Consider the following 24,043-nt stretch of genomic DNA (forward strand, 5'->3'; position numbering starts at 1 on the left):
ATTTTTGACTTGCACCAAACGTTGCATTAAACGGATCGATTATTACCAAGAGCCTAATTCCAGATAAGTTGGAACGTACGTATGAAAAACAGCGAATGTATCGAAGGGACCAAGGGATGCGATGAGAAGAAACCAATCGTTTCACAAGTTTTCACCGTCACGGTGGCCATCTGCGACTCACGTTTCGCCAAATTTCTTAGGATGATTAAGAAAAACAAAAAAATGTAGGGACAAAGAAATGTCTTCTACGCCGTAGTATCGATGTTACATATTTCACAGAAAGCAAAGTATAGAAAATTCGGCTAACCCTCCGAATGGGAACACCCTATCCTTGGAGGGAAAATTGACGCGAGCTTGCGACAACCCGCGAAAAAATCCAATGCTCCAAAGTGGGACGTTTTTGAATAGGATAGAGAAACGCGAGAAAGAATGGCACGGTAGCGAAGCTCGACTATCGGCCGATAATTTCATGGCACATCGAGTAGGTATGTGGAGAATGGATGGAAATTAGTCGAGATGGCCGTCGAGTTCCGGAGTTAATTGATACGTCTGCGCTCGGAGCGGCGCGGCAGAATATACACACAAGCTGCCAGAGGGAAAGAGAAACGAGCGGGTCGAAAGGGAAGGGTCGAAGAAGAGAGAAAGAGAGAGAGAGAGAGAGAGAGAGAGAGGCAGAGACCACGCGTTGGTAGTTCGCGCGTAGTTCGAACCGTGTGCGTGAATTGGTTCTCGTATTGGTGACCGGTCTGCTCCGTTCCGGGTTTGTTCGTATCCCGCGTGATTTAGCGGCTCCGCTTCCTGGCGATCTAGTTAACACACGTACGAGTCAGGCTGCATGAAAAAGAGAGAGGGAGAGAGAGAGAGAAAGGGAGAGGAAAGTTGGACGGATACACGCGCGCTCCTCTCGAAACCCTACGGGCCATCGCAACATGACTAATACCCTTTCGGCCGTATTTTTATCTCGCCACGAGCGAGTGGCTGTTCCTCGTGTTACGGCACTGCAACCAACAAAAAAGAAGGAAAGGAAAAGCGAGATAAAAAAGAAATTGCGGACGGATGTGGCGAATGGATGTTGACATCGCGAGCATCTTCGACGATTCGCGACATCGGTATCGGGGTATTCAAGATTTCCCCATCGTCTTTATCATCCACGTTGCTTCTTCGTCGGTAATTTCTTTCAGCTGTAGGTTCCATGGATATTGCGGCTAATCATTAATTCAGGAGTTATTGACAGACCGCGGATTTTTATAAAAATTCTAATGGAATTTGAAAAGTGGAGCTAACACCAAAAGCCAATACCAAAGCATCTTTGTCGCTGTACATACGTTGCGTCAACTAGATTATTCTACTTGTTGTTAGACTCTCGATGTAACTACTGTGTTTCTAGTTTCGTGCGTTTCGATGAAAGGATTCAAGAACAAGTAGTATTTGGTTGTCCGGAAAGTGTCTTTCTTTTACAGACACGTCTTTTACAACGACGCATCTCTATACAAAAACGAATCCTAATCCGTCGAACGTTGTAATCTTTATCTTGATGGAACAAAATGAATCATACGTAATCCGATAAAATAATATGAAACAGAAAATGTTGCGCATTCATTATTTCCTTATAAAACGAAAGAAACCTTCCGGGCTAATAGTACTGTCATTTGGAATAAAAATCTGTCCGATGAAAAATACGAAGCGTGGAAAACATCCTTATGGACATCCTTATGAATGGCGACCGATAACATTGCCAATATTTCAAGGTTCTCGACGAAGATACGGTTTGTCGATAAATGTCGACAACGTTGTATCGATGATAATTATACATCGACAGCCTAAGGGCTCCTCAACGACGCTCTGCTAAGTATGTTACATTATACGTTCGTTAATATTATACATCCGACAAACATATTCTGAACGTTTGTAAAACATTGCCAGTCATCTTTAAAACGTCCCTAAGCTATTTCTTTCCTCTCTGTTACCAATTTATTTCTGCGTATTTGCAAAACGAAACTCATACCAAGTCGGAAAACGTCACGACGTGAGTCCACGATGTTCGTCTGCCAATTAAAGCGTCACGGACCCGAGGACGTTCTAACGAGGGGAAAAACAAAGACGTCTCGACGGATCGAAAGGATATCGGAAGACGATCCATCGTTAATAAGCTCGGAACTCGAAGGTAGTTGGCGTTGAAAGCGCGTTAGGTCGGCGGAGGGAGCACGTGTCTGGCGTCGAATGTCGGAAGGGCCACGACCCGCCCCCCTCGGAGCGACCTTAACGATCGTCGTTATTGAATAAATCCGAGGCGTTATACGTTGCCGGGCCGACGTTGCGCGTCAACCTCGAGGACCTCCTTCGTCGAATGTACGCCCACCGGACGAGTGATCGATTCCGATAGACGAGTCTCGTATAATGAACCATCGTCGAGGCTTTAACACGAGGAAGTACGTAATACAGCGTGAAGATACCACGGTTAAAGAGGCAACAACGCGAACGAGAGAGATAAAGAGCGAGAGAGAAAGAGAGAACGGGACTTTGGAATAGGAAACTGCGTAAAAAGTATCGGGCTCCGTGGACGAAGGATCGAAGCCAATTTAGCGAAAGAGAAAGACAAGAGGATAGATGAGAAAAGGAGAGGAAAGCCGATTCGATCGCGGTTTTCACAGTTACTCGGCGATATTACCAGACGAGGACGATTCCAGAGATCCGTTTCGACTTGGACTTGCACGAAATCGGTTCCATTAAATCGGTGATTCCGTGATGGAGAAGCGAGACGTTCGAATCCGACGCTGTCGTTGAACTCTCTTTGGACGGTCGGGGAGAAAAAGAAACGGGACGCGATCGTTTTTGCGATGCCGGAAGAAAGAACCGACTCCGCTCCACTCCACTCCGTTCCACTCCACTTAGACTCGACTCGGATTCGACTCGACTTGGACTCGACTCGGTGAGTTGCGTGGAATGGAGCACGGAGCGGAATGAAACGAAGGAGCAAGAGGAGAAGAGAGCGAGGTGGAGCCGGCGGACGGTAGGACGACGCGCGTTATATCGTGTGTGCGTGGCTCGCGGTTCGACAGCCTCGAGGCCTCGGGCCGATCTGAATTCGCGACCGCGTGTATGAATAAGGCATTGCCGTGACAGAGGCGGAACAACAGCATTGCACGTTACGTCCGCCACATGCGAAACATCTGGCATTTTTCACGTGAAAGAGAAAGACCGGAGAGGCCTGACCCAAAGACGAATTTCTGAAACCGTGTACGCCCCCCTGTCATGCTTCTCCGGGGAGACACACGCCGAGACCCCGGGGAATTTGTATTGTCGCCGCCGCTTTTATTCTACCGGACACGAGAAATTATATCGCGATTGTTCTTCCATCTAACCGTTAATTAGAAATCAATGAGCTCATTCGTGCGTGCAACGTAGTTTAAAGCAAGCGATTTGCCGCCGGTTTACCACCGCGAGATAAATCGCGATTGTGCCAAGGCGTTCGTTCGTTAGCCAACGATACCGCTTCCTTAAACGATATCAACGAACCGTTTCTAATCGCCGAACAAGCGCGCCACGCGCCATGCGTTACGATCTACGATCTTACGCGCATTGCTCCGCCCGACCCGAGCGTTTCGATTTAGAAAGGATACACCTTTGGTTCGGTTATGTTCGCTCGTAGAAAATTCACGCTCGAAGGAAGAGACTTCGAAGAACGAAGAACCTGTAAAAGCATTTCGCGCGTAATTTTTTTTCTCGGTAAGAACAATTTGCCGGTAGCACGGGCCACTAATTGTCGGGCAATTCTATTGGTCGTCACCGACATTCACTCTGACCAGTCGGCGTAAGTAATCTGCTAAAGCGCAAGACAATGCGCGAAGGTGTGGCACGCAGCGCACTCATTGTTCAGCAATTAAAAGCACTTTTTCTTCTTTGTACTTCGCCACCTGCCGCTTTTGTTTGTATTTTCGTCGCGATTAAACCGCGTCACCGCGCATTTCGCAACTCGCTGGCCACGTCAGAAAACGTTTCCCCGAGCCTCCAACGATTCGATGCGACAGCCTTACCGAAAACGATTTCGCCATTTCCGGCCTGGATATCGCATTATGTATACGCTAACGCCGATTACGCGATCGAGAATATTCGCAGGATACGGGTAATTAGGTTCGCGCGATCGAACAATGTTTTATTCTCGATAGAATGATCGCTTGCCGGCTTCACAGAACTCGATAAAAAAGACTTTGATCGAGTTACTTTGTCAAGCGAATCGCATAACACTCGTGGACCTTGAATATTGCTTCTGTTATTCCCGTTCTCTGAAACATGGAATTAGTCCTAATTGAATCGAGCTTGAAACGCAAAGAGAGAAACACGCGGAAATCTTGCGTTGGATGACCTTCTCTCGCTCTTAAGGCAGAGACGTTTTAATAATTTTAAAAACATCCGAATCCTACTATCGATGTACCAAATTAATTTCACGATCAGTCGTCTTAATAAACTAACGAGATGCAAATTGTAATTTTATAATTTTGTGTCGGATAGGATAATCGGGTAACTCGTAGTTTAAAAAATTTCATTTCTTTGTAATAAAATTCCATTTATACCAACAGCTTGTCAAACTAGAGCTAAGACTTTTGGCGCAATTTTCTCAATTCACGATACACCTTACTCTGTTTTTTTTTTTTTTTTTTTTTTTTTTTTTTTTTCAAGAACACCTTTAATTTTATCTAATATGTTCCCGAGTTAAAGATTTTTATTCGTTTAATCGTGACAGACGTTCGGAGTAAACCGACCCTCACGATGCACGTTGTTTCACATAAGCCGAAGCAAGACTATTAAATTTCCACGCTTTCCTAACAGGGAAGAACCTACTTTTGCGAAGGAATTTCCTCGTTCTGTAAAACGCGATCGACCAAACGACACGTTTAACGTGCAGCTGCAACTTTGCACGATGAAATTCCTACTTTGCGACGGTTTCGCCAAAACGAATCGGCAAATTGAACGGCGAGCAGTTATCAGTCGACGCAACGACTGTAATTTCCCAACTGCGCGCGTACTTTCTCGCTTCGTGGAAAATGTGTTTCGATTTTCCCTTGGCCGTGTAATACCAACGTGGAAGAATTGCTCGTTTGTTTGCAGAGGCGGGCAAGGGTGGTCGCACAGGCAACTTTTACGTCTCGCGTTCTACAATATCCGCCTTTGCTTCTATCCCACGTAATCGTCCGAGAGACACGGCTCTCTCATTTCGCAATGGAAAAGCATGGCTAGTCGAACGGTACGCCCCGCGTGTGAATGGGAAAATAATAATCGGCGGCCAAAAACGATCGCTTTCGCGCCCCTCTGGCTTCGCGACAAATCCCAATGATTTTCCTACGATCGTTCTATGAACAAGGGGCGTGTACAGACACCAGTAATATACGAGGACATGTGTTTGCTTTCGATCGGTCTCTCTTAAGGCAATCCAACTGTCCTTTGTAATTCGTTACGCTAAACGAAAATATGGATAAAACGCGAGGACAGAAATCGCTTTTATTCGAACAAATACATACTCTGTTCGAATCGGTGGAACGTATACGTACTCTAACGTGTAATTTTTATTTCACCGTTTTCCTATGGAAATGCTACCCATAATCTCGTGTAATAATTTTGTGTTTTGGATATTCATCGTTTGGCTGAGAATTTTTATGTACACAATACAATTATGGAAATTAGAATTGTTTTACCCAGCCACTGGGTACTGGATATCATAGAAGACACTATAATCCGCATGTTTTATACTTTCTTGCAAATTACTTGGATTCTGCACTTTGCATTTCTGCACTTTCAAATTTCTCGTAAACGCATAAAATCCGCAGTCTACTTGTGACTTCTTGTAAAAGGCCAAGTATGTACTTATTTCGTATTATACTTAAGTATGTACGCTTAGTATATACTTATCAAGGAAGGTGCATATACCAGAAGAAGAAACTTTTAGGCGAGGACAGTTGCCGAAGAGTTTCGTGGGCCCGAGAGTATTCACGCAACGAATTTGTTTGGGTCTTCCTATTGGCCTCTTTTATTTCTAGACCCACCGGGTCGACTTTCGAGAGTACTTGTGTGGTCACAAAGATGTGGTCGCATCCTGAATGGTGGTCCCGTTACAAACCTACCGAGAACGACGTCTGTCCACGTTCGTTCGAAGTCGATAACGACTTTACCCAGATTCGTTCTATGCCTTGTTCGACAATGCGCGTGAAATATCGTGCGGTTGGATGCACGAAACGAGCACAATCATGAATCCGTCCGACCTGGTCGTATAAATCGTTCAGAATGTCTCGCGTGCCACGATTATGCCATCGAAGGACATCGTTAAGAAGACGAATTTTCTACAAGCAGATTGCAAACTTCTATACATTTGTACGTATGCGATCGGAAATTATCGTTGCGTGTGGTTTATTTTATTCTCGAAACTCGATTAAAACTTAACACGAACGAATTTCCATCGCTCCTAGTTCTGGTTAGCAGCGTAAATACCGTAAACGAGAAGATGCAGTTTGAGAAAGGAAAGATCGGTCGATTCATTTTCCAGCATCGTTGTCAGGGACCGTATAGCAGTTGATGGACGACGCGAGAAACGTTTCCTGCTCGGTTTCAATCGGGAAAACGAGCTGTTTCGTATTTTCCCGCGGTGGGTTCCTACCGGTGTCGGTCCTAGGAGGTTGAAATGAAAACGCGCGTGGAAGCGGGCAAGCGAATCGTTCACGACATCCGAAGCACTGCAGCGCAACGTGTCATTCCGGTAATGCGGCGCAAAGTACGAGCGTAACAATGCCGCGCATATAGACGTTTAATTATCATAGAGTAATGCGTCTAATGACATACATTAGTCCGCGAGTCGCCATATGGGGACCCTTTTGTTCGCCACTATATACGGTATATAATAATAGTCGCTCACGGAAAGAGTTGTGCACGCGCATGCGTGGCGAGGAGACCAGCCTCCTCTTCCCTTTGCAGGTCTTTCGGTCTTTCCTCTTTCCTTCCATCGCGTTTCCATCGTTTTCTCGTTTCCTCCCTTTCCTATCTAGCGAAGCCGACCTCTCGCTTTCTCGCTCGAGGCGCGTCCTTATGCCACTGTGAATCATTCCGCGTGCGACTGCGTGCCACTGATTACCGTAATCAGTCCGTTCCTGTTCCGGTATATCGGCCACTAATTATAATCATCGATTCGCCCGACGTCACTTCCTCGTTTTCGAGCTGACCGCGGTGCCTAGCTCCTCTCTCGCTCTCTCGCGGATACGGCCAAACGGATTCAACGGAAAGCCTGTCATTCGTCCACGTCCACGTTCATGACTCGACCGTGTACGCCGGAACTGCGAAACTAAGTTTGCGAACCGACTTGGGGCTCGTCCGACGGTTTAAACGTGGAATTTTCTATGAGCGTGACGCATATCAGATTCATAAATTCCTAATGCAATCAGCCACGATCCTGTTGCGACGTATGTAGTTATTAGATACACTCGCAGCAATCGCGCGGTACGTTTCGCGTAGAAGAATTGAAATGTACCGAACAGATGTTTGAAGATCTTTTCCTTGTTCTAGAAAAAGACTGTTTTTCCTACGAGCGTTTTAATTGTCGTTTAAACGCCACGCAATTATCTCGTGATAACGTCCGCTTCTAGTGTAATTCGTCGTATAAACACAGCTCTTCCACGACACAATTAGACGTATATCGCAGCAATTACGTAATTTCGACGAAGATAAAAATCCGATGTCTAGATATCCTCGGTCAAAATACTTATAACCAGAATGTTTCACTGGAGACGCTCAAATTTTTGGGCAAATACGAATGAGACGAAAAGATACTTCGAATTTGATCCGCCCGAAAATCGCAACGTCACCTTTGCACGACGCTTCGGCTACACCGCACGACTTTCGTCCGCAACACTTTTTCCTATCATTTTTCCGGATATTCGAGTTATGGACGCGTACCGTATATGTACGTGCTACGTCGAGACGATGAAACTCAAGGCGCAGAGAAATGACGTCGAATTCGAGGAAGAACTTTAATTCCTGGGCTTTGTGCATCGTGGAAAAGTTCGCGACGATTCGTCCGGATTGTTCGCGACGGGAAAGTCGTCGGACTGGTTCTAGCCGACAATAGCCGTGGAACTTTTCGTTCGTTTTGGTCGAGCCGTGGTTAAACGAGGTCAAAAACTTTCGCGAATGTGCAAAGTTCTTGGAGCCCGCGAACAGAAGAGAGGCGGGCACGAAGAAATCCGTTGTGCCTGAACGACAAAGAACCGCGCAATTATAATGCTATTGTCGGCGGTCCTATTTTGCATTAAATGCGTTCTTTCGCTGGAACCACCGGGGACAATGCATCGGTCGAACGGATCGCTCGAATCTAAGAGATGAAAGAAATTCGCAAGGGAAATGAGGTGAAACTGGCGCGGAACGGCGCAGCAGCATCGAAACGGAAGCCAATTCGGCGGTTATCCAACTTCTTTTCTGCTACTCGAATTCTGGAGCGAACCGGCGCAACTGGGTCAGATGCGACTAAATACAGGATGCAGCAGCAGATCTCGCATGCTCTGCGGTCGCGCACATGTGTATCAATTGGTCAACTTTCGCTGGTGCCGCGGTTCTTCGTACCTTTTTCCATATCCTTTTACTAACCTTTTCTACTCTTATCGACCGGTTGTACGGCCTGTCGGTCGGGTGGCCTGAATGGTCGCGCGATTCGCGACTCGCCGCATCTGCAGCGTCGTCTGCCGCGAAACCGCAACGTTCGTCGCATCTGTTTCCTCGAGGTCTGGCAATCTCGCGACGCACAAACTGCACGAGAAACACGTACCCCCGTCCGATAATTGCGATCGTATCCCAGAAACGCAACCATCCCTTTCTCCTTTAAGCTTTATTTAACAGATCGTAACCGACCCAGTTTCGATTATTTATTCGCTCGTTTTTAATATCTATAGCTGTGTACGTATCAGTGCATCTGCTTGACGACCCCTGTGCGACACGGGGTACGACACGAGTGAATATTAGGGCACGTAGATCGGGGCGTGTCCGATGGTGTCGTTTCCTACGTGGCATTGTACGTCCCGGGACGAGACGCACCTGGGAGTGAACCTACCACGCCTCTGAACTATGGCCATGTAAGAGGTCTCCGTCGATGTACCCATAAAGGTACGCATACACATACGACATACACGAGTGCACGCGTGCATTCATGCCGTACGTGTAGCTAGAATGCATTCACGAGACACGATTCTCTAGACACGATTTCCCCGTGAGCGTGCTCGTACATTCGACGACTCGCGCCTATGACATACGGGATCGTGCGAGAGCTACGCGAGGAGACACGATACGGGCTGGTCATTACGCGCCCGTAGGCATTGTTCGGGATATATAACGCCGGATACGCGGAGATCGAGGAAAAGTAATGGCGCCTCGAACCAGTCGTCGATGTCTAGCCCTTCGTATCTACGCAGCACGTTACGCGTAATACGGTTTTCGGTGATTCGGCGTTCCGTGGAAACGAGAGGGAAGTTCGAAAGGGGATGGGATTGCGATATATCGTCGCGTCTTCTTGCTAAACGAGTCGAACGATATCCTGCGGTACCGTGCAGCGTTCGCACGACCCGAATACGCCCGGGGGCGGCTAGGGCGGAGGCGATTCCGCCCCCAGGTGGGTCAGGGTGGCACCCGGCACATCTCGTTCCACTTGTGCATAAATAACGCGACTAGGAGGATATCGGCCGCGTCGTAAATCGTACGTTTAAATAAGGAAAGGAAGGAATAAGGTTGCTCGTGTTTGTCCGCCTGCTTATTGCATATCCTTTTTACGTCTCTCTTGTTCTTCAACATGGGTACTCATTAGTATACACGCTTGCAAATAGAGTTTGCGTACAGTATACGTAACATGTTTGCGTTCATTTTACGATCACTCTACTATTTTCTCAGCAACTCGCAGACGGTCAAAGTCTGTGCGAACACGAACAAAGATGTAGTTTCAGAAATCGGATCGAAGAAACGTCGAAAGCGGATGACAAAAGATACCTCATGGCGTTTCCGCGCCGCTGTTTACGAACAATTCGTTATGCGTTCGCAACCTGTTTGCATATTGTTCGCGAAAATGATCGTTCGACGAGTGGTTTTTTCTTCCCAACATTCGAAATTCCCTACTCCAAAAGCGTCGATTACGCAACCAACACGCGTCATATCTTGAGGTATACTCGTACCCTAATAAAACGAAATTTCCCGAGGATGTCGTTGATATCGCGTGTCTTCGCTACGTATCGATTGTATACGCGTATAAGACCAGTTCAGTCGGAGAATCGCACTCCTCTGACTTCCTCTTCGTTCGTGTATCTTGCGAGAAGGTTTTTGTTCGCCGTCAGGCAACAATAAGGTAACTGTAATTCTCGGAGGGCAGCGCAGGCGACGCAATGGCAACAGATGGGGAAACGCGTTCGGCGTCCAATGTCTTCGGAAGCGTTTCCTTTGAATAGCTGTCACACATATGCCTGAAGGAATAATAGCACGACCGGTCGATGGAAAGAGAGTTATACACGCATGCAACCGCAGATAGGCCTTTGCGACTCGGAATCCTCCTTCCGCTTGCGAATTGCGCGTATCGTCCTGGCGTGTTCGCGCGACGAAGCCAGTCGACCGTCCCACGGATTTAATCGACGTAGAACGATCGTAAAAAGTCGAAAAGATTAGTCTGGTCGCGTTGTACTAACGACCACGGACAGATGGTCCTCGGCTACAGCTATAATCCAAAGATGTATTTCATTAAGCGATCGTTAAACGTAAATGATCTCGCGGTAGTAAAGATGAAATATAATACCTGGAACACACAGGTAGACTTGTAATTTGCGAGGATGTGTGCGTTATTCGTTGAGCGAAATGTATCGATACGAACGTATGAAGACGGTACACGAAGGGGATGAATCGTCTTCACGTGCAATTAATCGGCGTCGTTTTGTTCAGGATTAAAGGAAACTGGCGAACGATCATCGATCGCAAGACGATCGGTTGGTCCGTTGCACGTGCTACGCGGCATTTAACAAGCGGATCGTAAAGCGCTGTTTACAAGGCGACGCCGATAATAGATGACAAATATTGGCAGATGCTCGAGCGGAGAGCCGCGAGGATGTCCCCGAGCGTCTAACTTCGTCCTTTATTGCCGCCACCAAACGGGGGTACCAAAACGCCGCACCCCAAAATAGAGGATGACATTTCCGTGGTTTCTTTTTCGGCTCGGTGTATTGTCGGGCTGCTGGTTGGTTTCTCCAGCCCGGACCGGAATGCATAAATCAAACTGAATCGGTGCGAAATGCCGAGCAACAATGTTCGACGCGGATCGCTCTCCCTTTCGAACACACAGAGAGGATAGAAATTCCTGACCGCGGTATTTTCGTGGCGTAGAGGCGCGACCATAATGCGCTATGATGACAAATGGTATCCCTACGATAGTTCGGGCTGGAAAACCTGCAAACGGTGTACCTTTCGTTCGCGTCCTCGTAGGAAAGAGGACACGACATGGTTGGCCATTGACGAGTCGAGAAATCTTTCGAGTAGCTGAACAATGCAGCCCCTTTTCACGCGGCTATACCATGTCCTTCTCATGCTGTTGCGGTAATCTAGCACGCTGTATACGGTGAATAGCAGCAAGGAAGAATCGAGAGAAAAGAAGAAAAAAGAAATCGAAAGAAAAATCGATCGACGCTTCTACTACGTTGCATCGCGGTATTTCACCAGAGTCGTTCGTCAAATCGTGGCCAACATACCAAACGCATTCCCTATCGGCGTATAATCGTGCGTTGAAGCGCGTGAGAAGCCTCGGACGATCTGGAAGCTTCCGTGGCTCGCACCGTTGCCGAAAATAACCGATCGGGCGTCTCCGAAATCACGTAAAAATGTCTCGAAATGGGTAGAGGCTCGGTACGGTGTCGCTGGTGTGAAGAACTGCTCGTAAGAGTTACGAGTTCACCGGGCGATAAAGTTGGCCCTCCGTAACGCCTCGGCCAGACCCAACCAACGGATTTCTGTCTACGCTAGGCTTATTTTATGAGTCGGCCGGGAGACCGTCAGGAGGAAGCGCGTCCTTCTTTCTGGTCCATCTGCGCTTTACGATCCTTTAAGGAATTCGACGCTGAAAAGACCGATGACGAATTACTCGCCGCGCTATTGTCAAAACCACACGGCGATCCTCGAAAACAGCGTAATCCGCAAAATTTTCCAACAAAGAAAGACTGTGTCTCCAGTTAGGAGAATCTAATTCCGATCCGAACGTTCCGATGGCGATACTCGTCGGCTTTTGAGAATCGGCTCGGTCGAAGGGGGTTGGACGTCGTGCAGAAAGAAACGCACGGCGTCGAGGTCAGGTGTCAAACAGCTCGACACCGTGGAGAATTCGTCGGACAAGGTTCGCAGGCAAGCGCGATGGTAGCGATGGATTTCTGGCGATCCGAGAACGGGGTTTACGGCCTCGTCGAGGCCCAAGAAGAAGCTTAAGAAGATTCCTGGAGGAGAAGAGGGGGGCCGTAGGTGTCTCCGACAGCATGTGCTCTGGGCGTGGACCAACGCGAAAGAGATATACTGCTTCGCCCGAGTATTTATGGCATATCCGCACTTCGTCCGATATATATACATCGGGAGCAGCGCGGAATGCGCGAACAGCCATCCCGAATAATTGTTTCTGGAAGTGCGAACTGCCGAGCTTATTAACGACAGAACCATGACGTTTCCCTTCGTCGTCGCGTTGGCGACAAAGCGCGCGAACCGAGCTTGACAACACCTCGAAACGTTTACCGAATGTAAACGAGGATATTCTTCTTTCGAGCGACGATAGGATCGCTGTGTGATTTAAAGAAGCGTTCTTTCCCAGGCAGGATCTGTTCAACGGACGAATATCTGTTTTGGCGAGGACAGAATGCAATTAACGGCTGGGGCGGAGTAAAGATAAACGCGTACCGCGATTCTTTCAAAGTGACTGTGCAGTATAACGCTGTGCACGTTCCGTGCTGTTCGTCCGTTGCGCCACGCTACCGCTCTCTCGCTTCAGCCAGTATTTTTTCCTGTCCTTTCTTTCCCCCGCGTCCTGTCGTCTGACTTCTTCATCCAAAAGACGATAAATCATCCGGGAATATATGCTTCTTTACACGCAATCCCGTATATAGTACGTTATGCACGTAACAAATAACGTCGGAGCATGCATCTCGCGAGCTGCGATTTCGACTCGCTCGCCGTGCGCCGGTGTGCTTTATCGGCTCCCTCATCTGCGAAATGATCATTAAATTGCACACTGGCGACAGAGGAATCGCCCAAGGATGCACGGACAACCTACAAAAACCAGCCATTCCATCGACGATTTTTATCTCTACACGCACGGTGCTTTCGTTCGGGAATTCTCTACTGGAAACTGGACGATTACCACATTTGTCTGACTGTACGCTATACATACGAACACCATTGTATACGATATTCTTGCGTCGTTGACGTTTCCATGTTTTATCGATAATTACGCTCCGATAATAGAATATTTCTACGTGCACGAATTCTATACGGATCGAGCAATTGTTGGTTCGGCGATCGTAGCGGCGTAGATCAAAGTTTCAAGAATTTACAGTATACAAATTTGTACGGCATATTACGTACTTGAATTTCAGATAAACTCATAAAAGTCAGACTATTCATGGATGAACGTGACGCTTATCCGTACGATATGGAACTCGTACGTGACACGTTCATTACAGATAGTTTAATAGCGCACTCAGGTTCAGCCCCTTCGTGTAATCACGACTTCTTGCTTCGGTGATACTACTATAACTAATACTCGTTCGAGCAGACTTGCCACGCGTACGTTTCCACCGTAACCCGCCATATAATAATCATGATCCGTGCAATTAGCTATCGAAGCTATTTTTATATATCCCAAGGTAAAATAGGTTACGCAAACGTAACCCTGAAAAGATTGGACGGATAAAAGGCGGAGAAGGGCAATTAGTATCGAATGTCGATAGGTGGCGATACGTATAGCAACCCGTAAGAATTGGGTCTACGGGTTTCTCAGCAGGGCGCAACCTGTGCGACTCGCAAGGATCGAAAAAGAGCGACCGTTCATTCATCTGACCAAGCAGGACGCTAATAGCTCACCTTCGGTTCATTCAGAACGAACCGTCGGGGATCCGATTCATAGAAAACCAAAGGGATTAAGCCGCGTTTTTTGACGCATTGCGGTCTCCGACAATCATCCTCTGAAAATTATCTCCGCTAAGAAGACGCGAGATTCTTCGTGGTCGTAAATAAAAATTGGGCAACCTTTCCCATTCGAAGGTATCGACTTTGCCCGAGGAAAAGAAGTGTTTTTCACGGTCGTAAAAAAATCATGGATCGTTGCGAGCCGTTTACATTTTCCCTGCGGTTTTCCTCACGGATAAACGTCCGTACTATTTTCACTTTATGACCACTCTGTGGATATTATTTATCGAGAGGCACAGACGCGCGTGGACCACCCTTGGGATTCGACCAGACTTCAGATTTGCCCGCGCGATAAATATCATTCGTTCCGATACTCGAGGACCCCTCGGGTCGCGCTCGAGTTCTCTGTGTAACTAAACAGAATGCCTGTTTATCACCATGTGTTTCCTTCCTTCCAATGTAAGCGTATTTTCGAGGCATGTACGAGAGAAACGGTATGAATATCGTTGTAGTACGCAGATGCGTTGATATACACCGTAGGTTTACGAAACGTTGTACTAACATTACCAAACAACCCTGCGTATTCATCTCCTCACATACTCGTTTCAGCTTGAAACGTTTCGTACCTGTCAGCTCTGTCCTATGACCGCAAAAGTATCGAGTTGTATTTATTATACCATTCACGTACCGATTAATTAAATCCACACGAATCAAAGTTCGTATCATTTGGTAATAATCTACCACGAATATTTGATACGGCGAGAATGAAATGTAGAACCAGATAGGAAAAATAATTCTAATCTTAAGCTCGATCGACGATCAACAGTGTGTGTCAATGGTTTTCGTAGCCATTGTATTTCCTGTTTACTAGCTCGTCTCGTAACAAACACGATTGCAAACCGATAGAACAGTTGTTGCTCGATAAACGATGAAGTCCAGCAAACGCTTCTTTGACCAGTACAAGTAGGTCGATTCAAAGGTCGCTACAACGAGAGAAGCGTTCGTTACGATCTCTTGCGCAAACCTTCTACTTGGGTCCGTTTTTACGACCGCCTACCTCACCCCTTTCCATTCGATAGAAAGTATCCTTTGGTCAGGATAAACGTACGATTGCCGAAGTCGGGAGGGTCGAATCCCTCGTACTCGGCCGACCCTCGGCAACTCGTTTCCATCATTAGGGAGCGGCTAAGTGGCCACTACTGCCCAAGGCCGTGGCAACCGGGTACTTGAGGTGGACGCTCCAGAAAATGGCTGACGATAAACTGGACATTCTGGATCAACCCCGATCTTACCAAGCTCCGAACTATTTCCTGTTTGCTCCAGGCCCGACCACGCCGCATACCTTTTCACCATAAGGCTAATACGTCCGCAGGGGTCGTGAGTAGGGTGTCGCGCGACCTACGAATCACCGATTCATCCCTTGTCCTTCTCCCTATTCCGTACGCGGCTCTTCTTTCACTCCATTGTCGAACAGTACGGATATAGTCGAAAGTTTCTGACAAATCGGCCACGTGCCGACGACACACGCACGTCGATTTTCATCCATGAATGATACTTAAAACGGAAGGAAGCTGTAACCAGGAGACGATAAAACTTGGGATAAATGGAACTTTGTTCGAAAGGACACGCATGCTTGGTGAAAATTCGCTTAAGACGTTGTTACGTGGCGCATCGACCATACAGAACCCCAAATGTTTCAAAATTATCAGATCGTGAAATATACATGTTCGTTCTGTTTTTACGAACGTTTAGATAAAATTTCATCGCGATTGATAAGCTGTAGCACGTTTTGCGAAATTGCAAAGATATTGGAAAATAAAGAAACATTGAAAAATATTAGGGCGATCGTGTCAGACAGAATCTAAGTTTCACGATTCTGCCCGAAGAACTTTCCTATGCCTTCCGGTTGAATTATCACGACAAAACGTTAATAGCGAATCGACGATGCAAGAGTTCGTTTCCTGGAAACGAAGCTGGCGTTCGTCGAAAAGAAAAGACGGCGTAACGACGGTTACGACCACGAAGAAGTCCAGCGATCCGCGGAAACGTTGAACGCGTTCCGAGGGGAGAAAGATCGGGTTCGTCGTTCGGTCATAAAGATAAATAGTTAGCCGGCAAATTTACACAATTTGTAGCGAACGACGGCCACAGCGAATCGACGAAGAAAAGAAAGCGAGGCAAGATCGAGAGCGAAGAGGGGGACGGACAGCAATCTACGGAAATTGGCAAGAACGACGAACCAATTTCCGAAAGAGGCCCGCAAATACTGGCCCAGGGGTCAGTCAGGGTGAGGGTTAATCGCCGATGAAACGATCCTCGTTAACGCGTTCGACCGATACGCAACAAGGTTGTGAAAACGATGGGCATTGCTCTCGCTACATTTTTTCATCTTTCACGTTACTGTTCCAATATCATCCGAAATATGGTGTTTGTAGTAGACACGAGAAGCGGGAAATGGGGAAAATCAGCAGCGAACATTCGCGAAAAGGATAACTCGAAGATACGCGATGATACGCAACAAGGTTGCAAGGATGATGGCTGTTGCTCGCGCTATATTTTTTCATCTTCCACGTTACTGTTCCAATATCGAAATATGGTGTTTGTAGTAGACACGAGAAGCGGGAAATGGGGAAAATCAGCAGCGAACATTCGCGAAAAGGATAACTCGAAGATACGCGATGATACGCAACAAGGTTGCAAGGATGATGGCTGTTGCTCGCGCTATATTTTTTCGTCTTCCACGTTACTGTTCCAATATCGAAATATGGTGTTCGTAGTGGACAGGAGAAATGAGAGGAGGAAGAAATCGGAGCGGACATTCGCGAAAAGGATAACTTCGAGATGCGTAATGATACGCAACAAGGCTGTAAAAACGTTGGCATTGCTCACGCTACGCTTTTTTATCTTCCGTGCTACTCTTCTAATATCGCTTGGAAGTAGACATTATACTTTTTACTAAACGGAAGAAGTCATCGGCAAACATGCACGCAATGAATGATTTTAAGATACGTAATGATACGCAACGAGGTTTTCCATTTTCGTTTTTTTCATCTTCTGTGGCATTGTTCCGATATCGCTCGAAGGTAGACTTTATGTTCCATAGCAGGTAGAAGAAAAACGGAGAAAGGGAGGAGATCGTCAGCGAACATTGGCGAAAATGTAACATGACAATGTAACGAGTGTTTTTGCACACTTCGTACGCTCGAAAATTGAAAACGTAAAGTCGATCTCGCGGACCACCGGCCGACTCGAGGATCCTCGACGATTAACATTCCCAAAGCAATTGCACCCACGACGACCAGGGCAGCCAATTTCTTTTCTCCGGCTCTCCGATTACTCGAATCTCGCAGTTACGGTTCGAACGCGGAGTTGAGAGATGGCAGCACCGCTCGAAAGCCGCATCTGCACGCGCGATCATCCCCGAAGATATTGTAGGATGCCATAGCGTAAAAAGCGAAGGGCGAGGGAAACGATAAGACGACGAATAATTGAAAATTCCAATTTTTCCCGAAGAATCGTTTGCCATTTCGCGTCAAAGTCTCAGACTGGCAAGTTGTAAATGCGGTTTTGAAAGAAAAAGAGAAACGAGAGGGAAAGAAAATTGTGCTTACAGGGGTTGAAGGGAAGAGAAGCTATCAACGTTGCTTCTTCTTGGAGGACACGGTCGTTTGCCAAGCCTTCAACCTTGATTCGCGCAGACATTTTTGTCCTCGAGTGTCGCGATCGAGCGGCCTCATCACGCGAATTACAGGCTTCGCTCGTGTTCGTGGGTGCCTTCGAGAGTCGCGTGGATAGGCGGAGAAGCCTGCAAGAGTACAACTGCTTCGGATGAATTGGCAGGCAACCTCCGAGAACCTCAACCTGGACTGCCTTTCAGAGAAAGTCCGTCTTACGTCTTAATCGGGCGCCACGAACGATTCGTCGTATTTCCTTTTACCATGTAAGGCCGCCTTTCTCTGTATCTATATATTTTTACGGAAAAATTTACAGAATCGTTTCCAAGTCGATCTATTGGCGAAAGTATAGAAGTAAATCGTTCGTTCAGGAATAAAACGATGTTGCCGTCCTTGCGAAGTATCGCAGGCGACCGAGAACGAAGAATCGCATCGAGTGTGCGGCACGTCGCATGAAATGAGGAGCGGCAATGGCAAATAAATCGCTTGGCTCGCGTCACGTCTCGATCCGCGCCGAGAGACCGAAGGCTCGCGAAAGCTTATGATGGACTCGCACGAATCGTTGCCGCGGCCTTTGATGTTGCCGCCTTGCTCGTGAGCCACCTCGGGTGACAGAATCTGATCTTTCCACCCACGCTACGCCCGTCTTCCATGCCCCGAAACGTCCATCTCGCGATTCAAGTCAGCCGATATATCCGTGGAATATCGTCTCCTCTGACTAAAACCGGATGCGGTTTGATGCGCGATAAACCGAGGATCTCGGTAATGATTCGTTTTCCTGTTTTGCATAGATTAGCCGCTCGTTGCACAACTATGAGTAATCATTTTCTATCACGCAACAGTTTCGAAGAACGCTCCTCTTCCTTTTTTTTTTTTTTCTCCCTCCGGTGTAGAATTGCATAAAACGCGGTGGCGGCGGTCCGATCCTTTTTTTCCTCCGTTCCGCGAGAAGAGATTTCGCTTTATCACGATCTTATCGAACGAGTGGATGGTGCGCGGTTGCTCGTAGAAAATCGGTCGACGCGGCCCGATAATTCCCCCGGGAACGAAAGAACCGCGCGCAAGTACGCTGTACACCGTAATTGAAATTTGCTCAGCAGCGGTGCACAGCGTAATCGCCGTATACGTTTCACCAACGTAATTGATTATCGACCTGAGCCGCTTCGATTCACCCTCGACTTCGCGAGCAATTCGAGAACGAGTTCGCTCGTTACGGTAGTTCGTTGCCGAGACTCGCGTTCCTCCAACGAACGATCGTCATCGCTCGGCGATCGTTCTTCTTCCCGCGTTTTACATGAATTTCGTCAAATCGAGCGACCGCCTCGTCTGGAAACCGCTTTATCGGTCTCCTTTAGGCTAGGTTCCGCAATTATTTCGCAATTAAGGAACGTTAACGATGCCTCCTCGACGGTCGTTAAAACCTACCTTCGCCGCTTCTCCGTTGAACGGAGGTCTGACTCGCGAACGCTTACTCGCTTTTTCACGACAACGATCGAATACCGTGGCTGGAAAAGTTACGTTCAAAGTGACGCCGGCGTCGCGTGTTGTCGCAAAAGCGCGATCAAATGCGATCCGTTCTTTTTCCGGGCACGCTGCTTCCCCTCCATCTCCGGCATCGTCATTACGTCCTCTCGCAACGAAATTATCGAGCTGTTATTACTCCGGTGGCGAATCTAATAAAAGACCATACGCGCACTCTAATTCATGTGATGCGCGTATCCGTTGGAACGCCGCGCCGGCAACGTTCACCGGTCCTTCCAACAACGACTCTGCTACCGATCGTGATGTCTGTATAGAAGGTGTCTCCGAGAATAATCGTGGAAACCAACCTCTTCTCTATTTTCGCTCTCGTACGATAATATCTTTCCTGAACGCGTGAACACGATCGATTCGATGACCGATCTTCGCCTACACGACCGTCGATAACTATTATCAATCGACTCGAAATGTTGCGATAAGATCTGGGCAAGAAATTGCAAAATCAATACATAATTAATTCGTTATTCTCCTATACATAATTTCTACAAACTATATGTAGATTTTGGATTGTCATCTTACGCGAATACTAAATTCCGATCGATAATCAACTTTCGTACGAGACTAATATGCGTTACGCATTACTTTAACGAACGTTGTAAGCATCAAAACACTCGTTACGTTTGTTGGAAGACATTTTGGACAGCAATTTTTGCTGCGGAACACATAGGTACGATACGTGTGAAGCGCTAAGCGATAATAAGATATGTAGAAAAGGAAAGTATTTAATTCGTAGGAAATGTCAGGAAGTGTCTTGACACCTACGAATGGCGATGTACATCGTTGACAGGAAACTGTGCGTAACTCGCGTACATCTCGGTGAGAAAGTAACCAAGTTACCGAGCAGATGTTCGCGGAGAATGTAATGGTATAGTGGCACTGGAGTAAAGCGCAATACCTATGCAGGCGGATATAGCTACATTTTTGGCATTTCGCCTCGACCTGCCTCTCCCAAGGAATTCGACCTTTTTTCCTCTCCTTCGTTCAGCCTTCCGCGGTCTATAATCGTGTATGCAAATCGTCACACAGCGGCAGGGTGAAGCAATCGTCCCGCAATCGTGTCTTATTAAGTCGTTCCGCTGATTTTCTGTATTCGATCGGCGGGAACCCATTGGCGGAGGCCTACCTTGACCCCGAAGCAGCAGGTCGCCGAGATCATCCGTGATCCGGAGCCACTGCACCCAGCTAGCCGACCGATGCGCGTAAAAGTCTCGTAGACGGAAGCTATCGTTCGTTCGATCGGCCGAGAATTATATCGACCGTTTCTCACAAACTGGTTTCCAACGTCAACGATATCGAGACATTCGTCGTTTAAATACCGGACATACGTACATACAGTTACGAAAATACAAGTCGCTAACGGAATTCGGTATCCAGTTATTCTACTTTTACCGCGAGGGTCTTAACGATACGGTAAACCTATGCAGGCCACACGGACGAATTTAGCCGCGCTCGGAAATCAGCCGAAGACAAGTTTCTGGTTCGCTCTTTCGATAACAACTCTATCCCTCGATCGTACGAGAGTAACGTTTACCGGACTTCGTAAAGTACCTAGCGATTTTCACGTTGTCCGTACTTGAGCCGAACGATGGATTCCTTTCAACCGTACGGCAAAGAACACATTTCGCCTCTATGTTTCAAACGAGCCACCTGCTTCCGCAAATTACCGTTTACGATTCGGATTAACCGCACTGAAAACATCAGCACCGCTCTCGATACGAAGGAAAAAACTCGATTCCTAGGCAACAACTCCTTCTCGCAGTTATTCGCAGTTCCCTTCTTCTCTTCTTAACTTTTGCCTCTATCTCGCGATAGAGGTAGCCGTTTTCATCATAAAACTTTAATTATCTTTAATCACGCGCGCAACTACAGCGACTGATTTCGAGGAGACTGAATCTACGCGCTTAATCTACTAAACTTGACGCTAACGATGCAACGTTATTACGTTAATGCGATACGTTCGAAGCCAGCGCCTCGTCCTTTCCTCTCATTATCGTGCAATCTTCTCCTAGTAAAATATTTTAGCGAAATGTTTTAGTAGGATGATCTAACGACCGGCGAATCAAAGCGAGAAACGTTTTTAGGCATTGCCTTCCCCCTCTAATAAGGCTAATTTAGCTCCGTCGAGCTTCGCAGTCAGACTAGGCGATTTTTTGTTGGGAAATCGAACGCCGACCTCGCAAGATTAGCCCGATGCAATTCGACACCGCTCTTATTTCTATTGCGTAGAATCTACAAAACGGAAAAACCTACATCGAAGGAGCTCTAATAAGCTGTAATCGGAGAAACTCGTAGCCGCTGTGCTACGAGCCTGTTCCTTTTATTCGGATTTCGGTCGGGAAATTTTTTAATACGTCCCGGCTAAATGAATTATTACATCACGTTTGTGAAGGATCTTCTCTCTTCTTATAAAAGTTCAAGCAAACGGTAATATCCATTCGAATAATTCGATTCCATAACTAACTATATACTATTTCAGATTTTGGAAAATCATCGAATCTAGAAAACACCATCGAAGCAAAGCAGTTACAGATTGCTTTAAAATAATTTACGCGTTGAAAAATTAGTATCGCGCATTATCGTAAAGGACGAGACTTTTTGATCGACAGAGGACAAAGCTTATCGACTACCCTGACAAATTCAAACTTTGAAGAAACGTTTGGACGACGGGAGCATTTCTGGCGGTGAATTTCCACGGATTTAGTGGAGCAGACGACGTCGCTTTTACCAGGAGGATTTGATCGTGAATTAAAGGAGACGGGGTGTTTATCGTGATGCTGCACCCTTCCAACGTGGGAACCTGGGAAGAGCAGGCCTATGGGGAGCCTATGAATCGGGCACCCCCAAGCTAATCGCTCGGTCGCCTCTCGGCGTTGACAAATTTGCGAGACGGTGATGGATGTTATTGACTACTATGCGCGGTATACGCGGTATACTCTGTTGATCATCGAATGATCGAGCACCGATAACTTCCTATTGAAAATCTCCAGTTTGATCCGTTAATAATTCACCGCCATAGGTCCTGGCTACCCCAAACCCTTTTAATCTGCTACTTAATTAATAGCCCGAAGACTCTTATAAATACGTCCAAAGAAATGGGATCTAAATAGAAATTCTTTCATCTACCGAATATTATAACGAGTATCGTGATTTATATTATAAATTCATTTCTTTTTCTCATGGAAGTATAATTAGATATTTTATATATTTTTGCCTAGATATTAATTACGTTCTATACGTTATCGCGATACATCATTGCAGCCTTAAATATCCCATAAGTGCACGATCATCCTCGGTCTATCAATTAATACCGCGGCCATTCGATTACTTATGAAAGTCGCATGCCTGTCGGATTACACCTTTGGAATTTTAACCGCAAAGACGCGAACCTTTGCTACGGAAACGCGTTCCAAGTAACAACGAGGAGAGTCGCGAGAGTCTGAAACGATTCTCTAAACGCGCTATGGGTTAACGGATTGGCGCAGGGTGGCCGTAGGGTGTGAGAGACAGTCACTTTGATATGTAAATACACGCACTACAGGGTGTATGCGTACCACCCGTTGCACACAGACGAATCGGCGCGGTGTGCACGTATACACGAGCGACCAAGTATCGAAGCTTACGTATGAACGCGACAGTCCCATCCAAGAGCAACCGATGTGCATTTGCTCCACCGAACATGCCACAATGGCGCTCTGACTATAAAGGCAAATCTAGCGAAACAGGGGGTAAAAGAGCGACGCAAGGGGCGAAGAGATTCGTCCCGTTTCTCGAATCCGCCGGAAACATCCAATATCTCCGTTATCCCTGTTCTGCATACGTCAATATTGACTGGAAGCGAGTTCTTCTTCGTTGGAACACACCTTTGACTCGTGCACGATTTTCACGAGTTTCGAGAGGAAGCCGGAGAATTCTAAAGGACTTTGCGCATAAAGAATCGATCGTTGGCGTTGGTTGCTTTTTTCCTTTTTAAAGACAGCCAAGTTCTCTTTGATCGGCGGAATGTGTAATCAGCGGTGAAAACGCCGCAACACGGATCGGAAATCGAGCAGCGCGAGGTGGAAGGTAGGCGGCGACTATTGGGAAAACGATCGCTAATACACAGCTAAAGCCGGGATCTCGCCTCCGCGCTCGATATTAGGCGAAACCACGGTGGCGATGGCAAATAATTACCGTACGCTGGTCTAGTACACGCACCGTGAAAGGATAGGCGAGCTAATGGCGTTGTATTGTGCGGTAATCTCAAAGTAATCGGTTCTCGTTTTCTTTTTTTAAATTACACCCCGAGTCACACCCTTTTCGAATGGAACGGCTCGAAATGATAGCGCGGTCGAAGCGACTTCTATCGTCGCATGCCAAACAGCAATGTCGTGGAGAGACGTGGTGCGCCTCAGAGACGCCGACGTATCTACGTGCACGTTCCGAGCTACGAACGTTCGTTTCTACGCCGCACCGGCACCCCTGGGAGTCGTAACCGGCTTGTTGCACATGCACGCGACTGTTGATCCGAGCGTGTATTGGTAGCCGCGCATAATGGTACCCATTTAATGTTAACGACGCCATTTTCTGAATATGGATATCAACTGCCTTTGACTTCAGGCGCTCATGAATTTTCATACACGTTAGGGTTCCACGCGTTCCTCCGCGCCACGAAACCTTCGCTGAATCAACAGCCA

The sequence above is a fragment of the Bombus affinis genome, chromosome 12, assembly GCF_024516045.1.
Source record: "Bombus affinis isolate iyBomAffi1 chromosome 12, iyBomAffi1.2, whole genome shotgun sequence".
NCBI lineage: Eukaryota > Metazoa > Arthropoda > Insecta > Hymenoptera > Apidae > Bombus > Bombus affinis.